The sequence below is a fragment of the Mustela putorius genome, unplaced genomic scaffold, assembly GCF_011764305.1.
Source record: "Mustela putorius furo isolate JIRA1106 unplaced genomic scaffold, ASM1176430v1.1 tig00003871_pilon_pilon_pilon, whole genome shotgun sequence".
NCBI classification, from domain to species: domain Eukaryota; kingdom Metazoa; phylum Chordata; class Mammalia; order Carnivora; family Mustelidae; genus Mustela; species Mustela putorius.
This window is the reverse complement of record NW_025422023.1, coordinates 4,087,329-4,102,517: the sequence shown is the minus strand read 5'-3', so window position 1 is coordinate 4,102,517 and position 15,189 is coordinate 4,087,329. Positions and strand designations below refer to the sequence as shown.

The 15,189-nt window shown below is 34.5% G+C and overlaps 1 long non-coding RNA gene across 1 annotated transcript; it reads right to left on the bottom strand.

The window, feature by feature from the left end:
* Nucleotides 1-9,389: 9,389 nt before the first annotated feature.
* On the bottom strand, nt 9,390-10,776 carry LOC101680070. Its single transcript, XR_199704.3, has 3 exons — nt 10,729-10,776; nt 10,073-10,149; nt 9,390-9,462 (listed from the first exon to the last, which is right to left on the bottom strand). It is a non-coding gene; the product is annotated as an uncharacterized LOC101680070 (long non-coding RNA).
* Between the last annotated feature and the right edge of the window lie 4,413 nt (nt 10,777-15,189).

Here is a 15,189-nt window from a genome sequence, read left to right as displayed (position 1 = left end):
ATGAGTGAAATATTAGAAACAAACTCAAGATTGAAATATATCCCTCCTTTCTTCATTGATTTTTGTTTCTTCTAGTCATTTGTAAATGGTCATAAGAGGTCAACATTTTTTCCACTTACATATATATTAAATCCAACACTCCACATTAATCATGATTTTCTTATTCTGATTGAATGTGGTATTTGCCAACCAAGTTCACCAAGCTCAAAGAAGAATCAAACCACAGAATTGTTATTCTCTTCCTTTCTTAGCTACTAACTTTTGTTGAAAACTGATCTAAACCTTCATCAACAGGGATATTAAAGAATATATAGAGGGCGACTGAGTGGCTCAGTGGGTTAAGCCACTGCCTTTGGCTCAGGTCATGATCTCAGGGTCCTGGGATCGAGCCCCACATCGGGCTCTCTACTCAGCAGGGGGCCTGCTTCCCTTCCTCTCTCTCTGCCTGCTTCTCTGCCTACTTGTGATCTCTCTCTGTCAAATAGATAAATAAAATCTTTAAAAAAATAAAAAATAAATTTAAAAAATAAAAAATATACAGAGATATATAGAAACACATCATATATGCAGGATTGGTGGCAAGTAGGAGTTTTCTCTAGAGTTCTTAGCATGAGGCCCAGGGAAAATTTTAGGAAAAGGGGAAAAGCCAAGTAGTTATGACTGTCTCATCCCTTCAAGAAGAACAATTTTGTTTTAACATATTGGAGTCCTCTTTTGTTTGTGTTTGTTTTGAGTTAAAGGCCTATTCTCCTTTTAGAAAATAATGTGAAATTTTATCTGTCACAAAACTCCAGTTTTAATAGTCTTTTTTTTAATAGTCTTTTTTTTTTAAGATTTTATTTATTTATTTGACAGACAGAGATCACAAGTAGGCAGAGAGGCAGGCAGAGAGAGAGAGGGAAGCAGGCTTCCTGCGGAGCAGAGAGCCCAATGCGGGGCTCGATCCCAGGACCCTGAGATCATGACCCGAGCTGAAGGCAGCAGCCCAAACCACTGAGCCACCCAGGCACCCCAAAACTCCAGTTTTAAATGCAACATGGATTCACATCAGTTATTTCTTAGCTCTTTATTTGTAAATTATTTGTTGGCATTAGCTACGAGTATTTTCTTCTACCAGAAACTTTTTCATCCACTGTTCACTCATTTCTTCCCAAATTATCAATTCCTCTTTTGTTAGAACTAACACTCTACTTGGTATATAAAAATCTCAATACGTTTTGCTGAACAATTAAGTTCAAGAATGAATGAACATTAACTTTCACTAACCAAACAAACCACTCTCAGAGGAATCTCATTACAGATTATGTCATCACTAAAATAATTTAGCATTATGGAGTAGAGAGAACGCTGTGTTTGAAGTTAAACATAAAAAAGTGTTGGTTAAATCTCTCATTTCTAAAACTCACGAGTTCTGCCACTAAAGACAAATTCTTGTCAAACTTTTAACAACACTGAGGCTCACTGTCTTTTCTGTAAAATGGAAATGACATTGCCTAGAAAAACCCAAGTGAGATAATATACATAAGAACACTTAGTAAGTTGTAAATTGCAAAGCAAAACTAAGACATTGTTATTAATCCAAATTGAAATCAATTTCTATTGGGTTTGCACAGATCTTATGCTGACGCAATGTAATGAAATGACTTTTCCTTTACAAAAAGCCCATGTGTAGTTCTTAGCGCTGGGACAAGATTGTGATAATATTTCCAACCACAATTAATTTTTAATTTCCACACTGATTTTTATTTGTGAGAAACTGGTGCTTATACAATTAGACACATGAGTATTGACCCAATACAGCCAGTTGAAGAATTGGGGAAGGAGGGATTATTTTACACTTTAAGTCATTGTTTCACATTTCTGAAGCCTCCCAGTGGGCTCTAAACAGAGATGTTCATCCTTCTCTGTACTGCCCATTGTTCTTTTCCATAATGAGTTCCTTTGGTTATCAACGTGGCATATAGTAAATTTTTATTTATCCGGTTCAGTTCTAAGCAAAATTTCTTTTTTTAAAAGATTGTATTTATTTGAGAAAAAATGAGCATGAGTGGGTAGAGGAGTGGAGAGAGAGGGAGGAACAGACTCCCTGTTGAGCAAGAAGCCTGAGGTGGGGCTCGATTCCAGGACTCTGACCGGAGCCTAAGTCAGATGCTTAGCCTACTGAATCACCTAGGCTCCCTCTAAGCAAAAATCTCTATTGCTAAAATAAGATCAGTAGGGGCATATACAAAAATTTTAAAAAAATTCTTCTGTTAAGATCTCAATTATGGCTTGCTTATGGGATGTGATAACACTTGCTTATGGGATGTAAAAACACTTAATGTTTTCCTAACACATTCCTACTGCAACCTCTTTCTCTCCTGATTGTAATGAGAATCCCTGTGACTTCGGCATCAAATGGATATGTTGATTCTATCAAATACCAGTTTCAGAATCTTGAATGTGTTAGTTATATTTCAGAAATTACGTTTCTTCATCTGTGAAATGATTATCATCCTTATGCCATGATATCTTAGTAAAGATTAAACAAAATAATTAGTACTTAAAAATCGATCAGTATAAAGTAGCAATTACAATTATGCTCTGTAATAGTGGAACAAAGCCAAAGTAAAAGCTGTATGGTAACAAAACTATGGCATTACAGTAAAAAGTGGTAAATCCCCAAAACATGGTTTTAACAACTTTATCAGAATGATGATACCACCAGACCAGAAGGAAATTGAATTGATTTTCTTTGGCTATAATATAGATGCTTTTGCTCAGGATATGATATTATTTTATCCCCAAAGAAACCTTCTATGATCCATAAAATGGATATCATAGATCATCAGTGTACTTATCCATACTTTAGTTAGCTTAATTTGGGCAGAGCCTTTGTATTAAATCCCTCATTAAGTTTCTCTTCTTTGACCCAAAGGCAATAGTTGCCTATTGATAAATAATTTTATGACTATTAAAAGTTATGAGACATAGACATGGCAAATATAAAAATTTTAAAACACAACTTCAAATGGATAAATATAACTAGTTAATCTAAATTAGTTCACCTCAAGTGTCAGATTAATTCCCACTTTTATAAACTCAGACTGGCAGAGCCATCACATGTCTCACCTTTTCTATCAACAAATTTGGTTTATTTATATATTTATATATTAGAGCCTGTAGTGATCCCCCAATTTTCACAAATTTAAGCAGCTCGTTGCTGTTACCATAATTTCTACTTCCAGGTTTATTATTAATTAAAATTAATGTTATTTTTAAATTTTTAAATTTTTTATTATGTTATGTTAGTGACCATATAGTACATCATAAGTTTTTGATATAGTGTTCCATGATTCATTGTTTGCATATAACACCCAGTGTTCCATGCAATCTGTGCCCTCCTTAATACCTTTAAATTACCACATCTAGGAATGGCATGTCCAAAATGCAAGAAGTCATTCAGATTTCATATGAAAATATTTGTACCTCATAACAGTACTCTTTTTTTCTTCTTCTTCTAAACTTTAGGACAACTTCTTCAATAAGAAACCTCAACATTGGGGCACCTGGGTGGCTCAGTGAGTTAAGCCACTGCCTTCGGCTCAGGTCATGATCTCAGGGTCCTGGGATCGAATCCTGCATCGGGCTCTCTGCTCAGCAGGGAGCCTGCTTCCTCCTCTCTCTCTGCCTGCCTCTCTGCCTACTTGTGTTCTCTCTCTGTCAAATAAATAAATAAATAAAATCTTTAAAAAAAAAAAAAAGAAAGAAACCTCAACATTTTATAAGTTTGTATCTGCACAGATCAAAATTCTTTCCTAGCATAGAGATATATGTTACTTTAAAAGTCGGGATATTCTGTGCTGATGAAAATTTTACTCCTGATTACTAGTCTCAAGTTTGTGCTAGACACATTTCTGCATTAGTCAGAAGAAATATCAGACTATCCGCCTCAATCTCAGAATTTAGCTGACATATACTATGTGTGTTCCATTACAAACGTATGAGTGAATCTGTAAAGATGAATAATTTCGTATGCAAAATACAAAGTGAAGATCTTTGTATCTCCACTAAATAAACATACCAGATGTTTTTCTTCATATCAGGTCCTCTCCATTGAGGAGTGGGTGGGGTGAAATAAAATGGAGGCATAAAATGCATAAAATAAGATTTCTTTTCTCATGTAGAGGAAAACAGACTCTCTTTGAAGTATTTACTGTCATCAGCAAGTTTGGTAGCAAGTCCTCAAATATTTAATATTAAATCAATGTTCAAAGACAGTATAAGCAGAAGATACCCTACTTTTAAAGGCAAAACTAAATGCTAATCTACACATTGGGAAAGAAGTTATATCGTTTGAAGATTTCACTTATTAAAGAAAGAGGATTTAGTTTGTTGGTCTAGGACTTCTCTTTGCTTAAAATAGCTGCTAAAATCTCTTTGTATTTATATCACATTAAATTTACTTCCTTGGTGTAAGCCAAACAAACATCAGGTCTTCATAAAATACATTGTCTGAAAGATTGTTAGAAGGAACAGAAAAGTAGAGATTTTCAGATAAGAATGGACAACAGGGCATGTTGAAAACTGCTGAACTTGTCTCTACTCAGGACTCACATAACATCTCTGCTCCACAAAAGCCATTAACCACCGTGTGTTCATTGATTTTTCAGTTAAAGAAGAAATAGCCATATAACAATTTGGACCAGAGGAAAACAGCTAATTCTTTATATTTTTATCCATTTTATGACTGGTCAGTTTTCAAAGAAATATTACCAAAGCTTTGTTTTTCACATAGTAGCTACACTAATTTTTTTTTTTTAAGTAAGACAAATTGACATAGTCTAAATGAGTTCTTTGATTTGAAATATGACTCTGAGGAATTAGGCAATTCTCCCCAACCCACAACCCCCAACCCTTACTGGGTGGTTTTGACTAAGGAGAAAGAAATGCTTATAAACTGTTCTGAGCTTTGTTTCCAGAACAATGGGACAGCTTATTACTACATTTTCCACAAAGAGTGCTTTGTGGTCATAGAGCACAATAGATACTATATTTTTGTTAGCTAAGTAGATATCTAAAGCCAAATTGCACAAACCACTTCACCCAGTGAGAAAAGTGGGCCAACTAATGTCTTTTCCTTTCTCCTTCTTCTGTGACCACAAGGCAATAGGCCTCTTTCCTGTTTCTCCCTGTTCTCTTCCACCCTCTCCTTCAAGCAGAGTGGCTTCCGCAAGTCCTGGATATAACCTAGACTCACAACTGGGCCAATTTTCTTAAAAATTCAATGACAGAAATCTGCTTTGTAGGTTACTAGAAACTAGAAATGTCCTATTTTTCTTGAGGTTGAGGAGATCCTGCAGACTTGATACAGGAGAATGAGGGAAAGAGAGAAACTGGTAAAGTTCTTTTTGGGCTTGATGACTGCAATTCTGCCTTTTCTAAAGGTCTTTTCAGAGATTAATATCTATTCATCTATTCAACAGCTAGAGACTGCCTTCCTAGGGTATGAAATATATAAATTATATTCATATGATTTAAAAAGTGACATATAAATTCTCTGCTTTCTTAAATCATATTAAATTTACACAGACAACACACACAAACATATGGAAACTTATGTCAAGAATTAACTTATGGGGCGCCTGGGTGGCTCAGTGGGTTAAGCCGCTGCCTTCGGCTCAGGTCATGATCTCAGGGTCCTGGGATCGAGTCCCGCATCGGGCTCTCTGCTCAGCAGGGAGCCTGCTTCCCTCTCTCTCTCTCTCTCTCTCTCTCTGGCTGCCTCTCCGTCTACTTGTGATTTCTCTCTGTCAAATTAATAAATAAAATCTTAAAAAAAAAAAAAAAAAGAATTAACTTATATTGTTGATTTCATTTTGCACATAAAATAAGCTATATTTCAATCAATCAATCAATCAATCAATAAAATAAGCTATATTTCTAACATGATAAACCTTAACCATATGTGTATTTTGTCATATGCAATATTTTTAAAGTTGAACATATTATGAATTTTCTCCTTGTTTGCTTTGTTAAATGACAGAAAAATTGAGTGGGCTCTCCAGGAAGTTCTTTCAAGAATATTGATAATATAAGACAAACAAACAGAAAAGGCAAATCAAGAGTAAGATAACATACAAACATAGATATTGATTAGAATTAAGAATTCTAATAATGGAAAATTATCAATCTTTGCAGGTGGCCTCTAGTCTCATTTTTCAATCTGTGGACTAATATATAAATATTAAAAGTCATAAATATTTTATCATGGCTTTTAAGAAGAAACCAACCACATGCTGCAGTAAAACGCATATATAAGATCATTATGTTCACAGTTTAGGGTCATTTAGAAAGTTTTAAATAGAACTAAGACTCTTCTGGTTCTCAACAAGCGTTTCTAAATTCCTGTCTTCCTAGCAAGATTAAAAGCTCTTAGGATGAAAGAGTCTGTTCTGTGCTAATTCTATTCTCCCACTCTGCCTTGCACTGTTCTCACTACGCTCAGGAAATGACATCAACATGTATTTGTCAAGCACCTCTTACTTCTCTTCTCAGTTCATAGGAGGCACAGAATAAAATAGTATTTTGTCTGCCAGAAATTTACAGTATTTCAAGGATATTAGTTGTTTCCTTACTTCTTCTGAGCTGATCAGTTCACAGAAAACCAGGGACAGACCTGTCCAAAAAGAGATGAATTGAAGCAAGCTCAAGTTTTATGTTGTCATTATTTTGGCTGGCTTAGGACATCCAAGCTGTACTTCCTGCAACTCATCAATCAAAGAATAGTCTTTTGTTTCACAAAATTGCAAAAATATGTAACATACATTGTATCATAAATATGACAGTTCTCATTCCCTAGGACTTTAAATGTAGAATTGTGCTCCTACTTGCTAAATTACACTACTTTTGGATGCTACTCAAATAAAATGGCAGTATCCTTCCTTTAATAGTAATGAAAATTATTGCCCTTGATTTGTAAAAGACTGTGTAACTTAAATTTTCCCAGATCCTGCCCCTAGTTCCCAAAATTCTAGACATTCAGAAGAGTTACCAGTGCCTTAACCTAGGATCTTTCCCTTTTAAAATTCTGATGAAAAATTATTCCAAGAACTTCTAAGAATTCGTCTTTCGTGTGGCTGTATCTAGATGCTAGGTTCTGGAGATGCAAAATCAAATAAAATGGGATTTCTACTCTGATTTAGAATAAACTTGGCTTGAGATCAAATTACAAGAGGATAAAGGGTTAGCTGTGAATCCTAGAGTCTATGCCACATAAATACGCAAATGCAGAAGTGAGCCAAGGATAAGACTTGGGCTCAGGAGTCTGACTATAGAGCCTGTGCTCATGAGAGCACTGGGAGCATCAAAATAAAAGAACTAGAAAGAGAGATGTTTTCTATCATTGTGAAATGCTGGAATTTTTTTAAATTTCAAAGCTAAAAAAATTCAAAGTATGACAACATATTAATTATGAAGATTAATATGGTACAAAGAAGATTCATTTATTTGGAACGTTGAATTGACTTATAAATCTCACTGTCCAAATTCACCCAATTTCCACATACCCAGAATGTAGACAGGTTATGGCTTTGTTCCAGATGTCTGTCTTCTGATACGCTTTCTGGTATTTTATGCCAAATTTGCTGATTGGGAGTAATCCTTAGTATTTTCTTTCCTATTTCTCCCAATTACCTCTCTCAAAACCTCATTAAATTTTGTGACCTCAATATACTTGGAATCACTCCTGTTACCCTCCAAACCTCATTATCTAGTTTTTGAGGCTGGTTGGCTTCATTCTAGGTAACTCCCACACAAACACACATTAACCTGTCTTTCTGCCTATAAACTTCTGTTCAGGTTGTGATTTTTATTATAGTTTAAAAATTTTAAGTAATTTTCCTTACAGTTACAAATCACAGTCCTTATTTGTTGAGGAAAGAAAGAAGAAATCACTTTCTTAGGCATGACCAAAGGTCGGAAAATGTATAATAATATCTCACCAATCTCTACCCTAGCATGTATCAATATAAAGCTGTGTCAGTGACTAATGATGAAATGAAATAATCACAAGCACACTTTCTCTTTTGGCCATTCATACACTTTAGAAAAGCAAATAAACAAAAGTGGATTATGGAAAACTATCTTGGGAAAGAAAAATAAAAAATGAATAGTGATCAGAGTAGAGGTTTGGATATCTGTAAAATAACAAATGTAATATATTATGGCAGGCTAGACTAAGCCACAGTAAGAAAAACCCTGAATATCAATGACCTATATAATAAAAATTAAAATTTCTTACTTATGTGTATACATTTATACAAGTTACACGCTCTCAGATTTGTGACTCTTCTCATTGTATGTCTTTACCATGTCAAAGTCACTTATTTCTAACCATAATGATCAGGTCAAGAAGATAGTGCTGAAAGTTTATGTCCAAGCCAGAAAATGGAATATGTATCTACTATCTAATGTCCATTGGCCAGAACTGCTCACATGCGAAACTGAGAAAAATAGTTGTTTATTTTTTTTCTTTCGTATGAGAAGGAAGAGAAAACAGATTATAGAAAATTTTTACAGTCTCCACCACATGTAACATTTTTTAAAAAAAATCACTGAATGTTACAAAAACTTAGAAGTTCAAGACTTTATACTGACACTCTGAGCTACTATGCAGTATCTGTGCTTTTATTTTTAATAGCTTCACTGAAGTATCATTTACATACTATAGAATTTTCCCTCTTTAAGTGTCCAGTACAATGGGGTTTTTTGAAACTTACAGTTGTACATTCATGACCATGATTCATATTACTACATTTCCATCAACCCAATAAGATCCCTAATCCGTATTTGGAATTAACCCCATTCCCAATCCTGGTCACAAACAACAATTAATTTTTTTCTCTCTTTATAGATTTTCCCTTTATTAGACAGTTCTTATAAGTGTATTCATATATGTGAGCTTTTAGCTCTTGCTTCATTTAATTAGCGCCACGTATAGGAGATTTACCCTTGTGGCAGCATGTGTCAGTAGTCAACTCCTTTTTATTGCTGAACAGTATTTGTTTGCGTGGATATGCTACTTTTATCTATTCACTTTTTTTTAAAGATTTTATTTATTTATTTGACAGAGAGAGAGCAGAAGTAGGCAGAGTAGCAGGAAGAGGGAGAGGGAGAAGTGGGCCCCCGCTGAGTAGGCAGCCCCATGCCGGGCTCAATCCCAGGACCCTGGGATCATGACCTGAGCTGAAGGCCACTGCTTAATCCACTGAGCCGCCCAGGCGCCCCTATTCACATTTTGATGGACATTGGATTCTTTCTACTTTGGGCTATGACTGATCATGTTACCAGGAAATATTGCATACAGGCATTCAGTAACTATAGATTTCCTTTCATTCAGGTAGATACTTACAAATGGAATTGACAGGTCAGGTCATATGATAAATCTATGGTTCACCTCTTCATTTCATGTATACCAGGGCTCTGTTGATAGATATGAATGTGTTTGAAATTGTTGTGTACTTTTTATGATCCTTTTTGTTTCTAGAAATGATTTTTCTTTAAAGTCTATTTTGTGTGATGCTTCCCTAGCCACTCCAGGTCTCATATTGTTATAATTTAAATGGTTTATCATTCTCCATCATTTTCATTCAGCCTATTTGTGTCTTCTGATTTAAATTATGCCTCTTGTAGACAGCATACACTGGGATCCCTTTTTCCTATCCAAAATTACAATCACTGCCTTTTGGTGGAGATGTTTAATCTGTTTGCTTTAATGTAATTATTGATAGGTTTGGATATGTCTTCTATTCTACAATTTGATTTTAGTATATGCTACTTGTTACTCTGTTTCTTTTCATGCCTTCTAAAAATACCTTTAAAATTACAGTAAAATACAAAAACTTTGCTCTAATATGGTTCCATTCCCTTCCCCTTCTCTTTGGAGAGTCATTGTCATATACATTCCATCTTCATATGTTATAATACAAGCCCAGCAATACAGTTTTATAACCATTATTTTAGGCAGCTATCTTTTAATTCAGTAAAGAGAAAAGGAGAAAGTACTAATTATTATACTCTTTTTTATACTCACCAACATACAAAACTATAGAAGTGCTCTTTATTTCTTTCGTTGGATTGAAGTCACCATTTAAAGCCATTTCTTTTCACCTAAAAACAAACAAACAAACAAACAAAAAAACAACCAACCTGTAAAGCAGGTCTGTTAGCAACAAATTCTCTCAGTCTATTTATCTGGAAATGTCTTTATCTTACTCTCAGCTTTTGCAGGATAGTTTTTGCTGAATGTAGAATTCTTGGTTGATAGTTTTTTTCTTTAGCCCTTTGAATGTGTCATCCCATTTCTTTCTAGCATCTATTATTTCTGATAAGAAGTCAGCAATAGTCTCATTACAATTTCCTTGTGTGTAAAATGTCATTTTTCTCTTGCTGATTTCCAGAATTTAATTTTGTCTTTGTCTTTCAACAGTGTGACTGTGATATGTCTAGGTATGGATTATTTTATGTAGAGTTTCACTGAGTTTCTTGGATATGTCAATTAATATTTTTCATCAAATTTGGAATAGTTTCAGCTAATATTCCTTCAATATTTAGTGACTTCTTTCTGTTTCCTCATTCTGGGACTCTCATTACATGTGCATTGGTATAGTTAGTGGTTTCCAATATCTCTGAGAATTTGATTTTATTTATTTTTCTATTACTCAGATTTAATAACCTCAGTTAGTTTACCTTTAAGTGTGCCAATTTTGATCTCTCCTGAGCATGTGTGTAGCCTTCCTGAAAACCAAAGATATACAAGATTATATCAAGTCCTTCTTCAGCTGTTTTATTCTAAGCATCCCCCTGTTAAATTTCTGGATTATATGCTGACATATTACATGCTCCAGGAGTATCATGATCAAGTATCTGCAGTGTTAGTCTTCCCTTAGTTTTGCCACCAAGATAAAAGTTTTTTTTTGACAAAGGCACCTGGGTGGCTCATTTGGTTCAGCATCTGCCTTCTGCTCAGGTCATGATCCCAGGGTTTTGGGATTGAGCCTGGCATCGGGCTCTCTGTTCGGTGACAAATCTGCTTCTCCCACTCTCCCTGATTGTGCATGCTCTCAATCTCTCTGTCAAATAAACAAATAAAATATTTTTTTAAAAATGTTTTTGACAATATTACAAGAGTTAGTTTTTTCTGTTCTGCTCCCAATCAAGTCATCCTTCTCTAGCATTAAGGATACTGATCGTCATTGTGTTTCCTGTCCTGTTAGAACCAGAATCCACAGATCTCAAATGGGAAGTGGCCATCCCCAAGCTAAAGTGCCACAGATTCATTGTGCTTAACTGTGAGTTAGTTATTTATCTTGAATGCTTCTTCACTTATCTTGGTATGCCTTTGGTCAATATTCAGAATCTTGAAGTGGTTTGTTTTTAAAAACTTTATCAAATTTAACATTGTTTTTCACGAAAAAACTTTGTGGAGCTCCTCACACAGACATAATGGAGGTTCCCATCCTGATTATCAAGCTTTAATAAAAACTTTGAACATGGAGGTTCCCATCCTGACTATCAAGCTTTAATAAAAACTTTGAACATGGGAGTTGGTCTTTTTTCAATGTCTCCTCAGTGAGGTAAACTTTCCATCCAGTTTTCTCACTGACATTTATGATTATCACTTCTAGGAATGTGTAAAGTTCTCTCTGGGTTGTTTATTCTCTCTAGATCTTCCATTAAAGATCTACATTGTAGATCTACGAGGTTTCACTGGGACTTCTGGAGAATTAGTTTTCCTACCTTGTGGGGAAGTGGCTGTCTAAAAATGAACTAACATTAGAGAAATTAGGACCTAGGAATGGAGACTGAGGAGCCAACACATAACACAGTTTAAGACTAGATCTAAACACATCTGAAGCCAGACATAACCCAGACTTTTTATGTAACTTAACTGATGAACTTCTTTATGTCATGAACTAGGATGATCTGGATTTCTGTCACTTGAAAAAATATCCTGAAAAATAGTGTGTGTGTGTGTGTGTGTGTGTGTGTGTGTGTGTGTGTTTATTTTACCATGCTCTCATGTACTCATGAGAGTTTTAGTACTGGATGTATACAGATTATAGCTTTTCTTCTTCCAAATAGTAAGCTATAAGAAAAAAATGATTATTTGTTTTGTTGAACATTTCTATTTCTATAGGATATGGTCATGTCTTGTCTTTCAGTAACCTCTAGTCCAGAGAATGCCCCACTGCTCCACTGCAGGAGTCTTATGGGACTCCTGGTGCTCTTCGGAAACTAGATAGGGCCAAGGCAAAGTCTCCTTCCTGCTGTTCTTTGAATATTAAGGTGAAACGTGTAACCTAGATTTGTCCAACAAGATGCTTATATTCTCATCTTTGAATGTTGATTTGGTGACACAGAGGCAAAGGGAGAATTAAAATCTATTTTATACCATCAGCAATGATATCCTTCCGGAGTTTTAACACCACCACGGCCAAAATTTTATTGTGTCCATGTAACTTATTGAGCAACGTTGGATATTAATTATCTTTGAGTCCCAGTTCTGCAACTCCAAGGTTTATTTTTTGTGATCTTGATACAGTTCTAGAAAAAAAATTTTTTTGCCTGAGACAAACAAAATTTTCTCCAAATAATCCTCACTGGCATATCAGTGAAACTTTCATGATTAATATAGAAGAGATGGTCAATAATTATTGAAAAAATAAATTTCTAGAGTTAAAGATTTGGAGAAGAAGATATTATGTTTCTATTTGGATAGGTTTTCTTCTTTTAATTGACTTTAGCTCATAAATATGTATGGAAATTCACTATAATAAGCTATCTGATGACAATAGTCATCATAAGATCAGAGTTAACTTTCCCTAGAATTCCATTTTTGCCAGAATTATTAATAACTAAACATCTTAAACTTGAAAGTATTCATTCACTTAAAAATATTTACCAAGGGGCACCTGGGTGGCTTAGTGGGTTTAAACCTCTCCCTTCAGCTCAGGTGATGATCTCAGGGTCCTGGGATTGAGACCCACATCAGGCTCTCTGCTCAGCAGGGAGCCTGCTTACCCCAACTGCCTGTCTCTCTGCCTACTTGTGATCTCTATCAAATAAATAAATAAAATCTTAAAAAATATATATTTACCAAAATTTCCTACATGTGTTAAAGATGAGGCACAATATAAGACACATCTGTGTGCTAATAGGACATAAGTTCTATTCAAATAGTTCACTTATTTACCAGAGAGAAAATTTAAATATATTTAAAAATTTCACTTTTATATGTTAAAGTATCAAAAGTACTTTAAGTGACAAATGACAAACTTGAGAAAACATTTGCAATAGTTTTGAGTGATAAAAATTAAACTTTATAAAGAGAACTTATAGAGATTCACAAAAATAGATGCAAATTTTCAAATTTTTTAAAAATGAACATTGCTCATAAATAATTCACAGAACAGAAAATTACAAAGATATACATGAAATTTTACTAGTAATCAAATAAACATAGCAAAAAAAGAGGTGATTTTTGCTTACCTAATTAGCAATAACTTTTAGGTAGCGATGCTAAATACTAATTAATGAGTGTATACTTAGGCACTCTCAGATACTATGTTGGCAAGAACTGTGTTGTTAAGAAAAACGTTTTATATGTTGCATAGAAAATTGTTGTCTAAGTTCCAGAATATTTTCTTTTCTCAGATTCCCACAGGTTCAGTTCCTTTCTTCTGTCCTCATTTTATCTAACATTATGGGCCCATATTTCGGTATGGGTCAACAAGCATTCTTACACTGAAAATGACTTACATTCTAACTTATATGTTAGTTATCAAATCAAAGGCCTTCTTCCTTTTTCTAAAATGTTAAAATTCTTTCCAAACACTGCACACTCCTTTTGAGTGGATTTTCTAATATCTTGTTATTCGAATCCAAAGTAAAGAGAGTACACAGATTTTTTCAAAAAGTATTGTAAAAGACACCAGAGTTCAATGTCATGAATACATTACCCTTCACTTATCCTTATTTGGTAACAATCAAAGTCATCAATTAAGTTTTATTAACATATCTCATTAGTGAACTGTTACCACTATGTAATCAGAAAAAAAGGTTAAAAGGCCCTTTCCCTTAAAATGGACTATTTCTGAGAAAGCACAGTAATGATTCTAATAGTTATAAAGATTTGTAAGGCATAAAAATCCTTATTTCTTCCTTTTCTTCATGGAAAATGGCATTTTGTTCTCTTTATGTGAAAATAAAATGTTAATAAGAAATAATTATGTGCACAATAATATAAAATGTAGGAACATTTTTTATTCATTATGTATAAAGGGAGAGACAGGAAATGTAAAGTCAGGGAATAAAAAAGTAACAGGAAATCTAAGGTCAGCTGCATCAAGGGATATTTCTCACAGTAAAGTGCCTTTATTAAGAATTCTTGATCCATTCAACCATGGTACAATGGAAAGGTTGCTTGAAGTAAATAACATTCTTATTCACTTTACAATTCAAAAGTCACAAAATTACTCAGAGTTCTAGCTGTGCCACAAAACAAAGGCTTTTATTCCTTTCTTCTTATTTTTTATAATGTAGTGGTACCAGTACTCATGAGGAGTCTGGCTGTCCAATGTTCAAATGAGGAGTTCTGGGGTGTGTGCGTGAAGCAAAGTCCCAGAAGTTGCAGCCCGTCCCCCCATCAATCTCCTATGATTTATTCAGGATCCCTTTTTCTTTTCCTTTTGGCTACTGTCCTTTTAGCATGTGATGGGCCAGGCAGTTTACAAATATTGTTATCTTCTTTGATTGATTCACCTTAGAGGAATGGCTCAGAAAGCTATAAAGTATATCCAAAGTCATATAAGTAATAATACATAGGTTTCTCCAATTCAAATTTCTACCCCTTCAGTGTCACCAGAAGGAAATCATTTTCATGCTTGTTTCCGTTGGCTTATTTGGGGGCTTAGTTCCACTGAATTGACGTTAGAATGAACTTTTAATTGCTAATAAACCAGTCTGGTGTATTTTTCCTTAGATTATGTTTTGTGGACTTTGAAAGCACAAACACATATCAGGATTCATAGAAATATTACACGGATTGCAAATACTGGACACTGAAGAAAGCAAATCTGTTGTCGAGTTCAGGCCTGAGGAAATTAATATCCACTTAAGATCTCTATTAATGAGATTAAGCTGGATAGA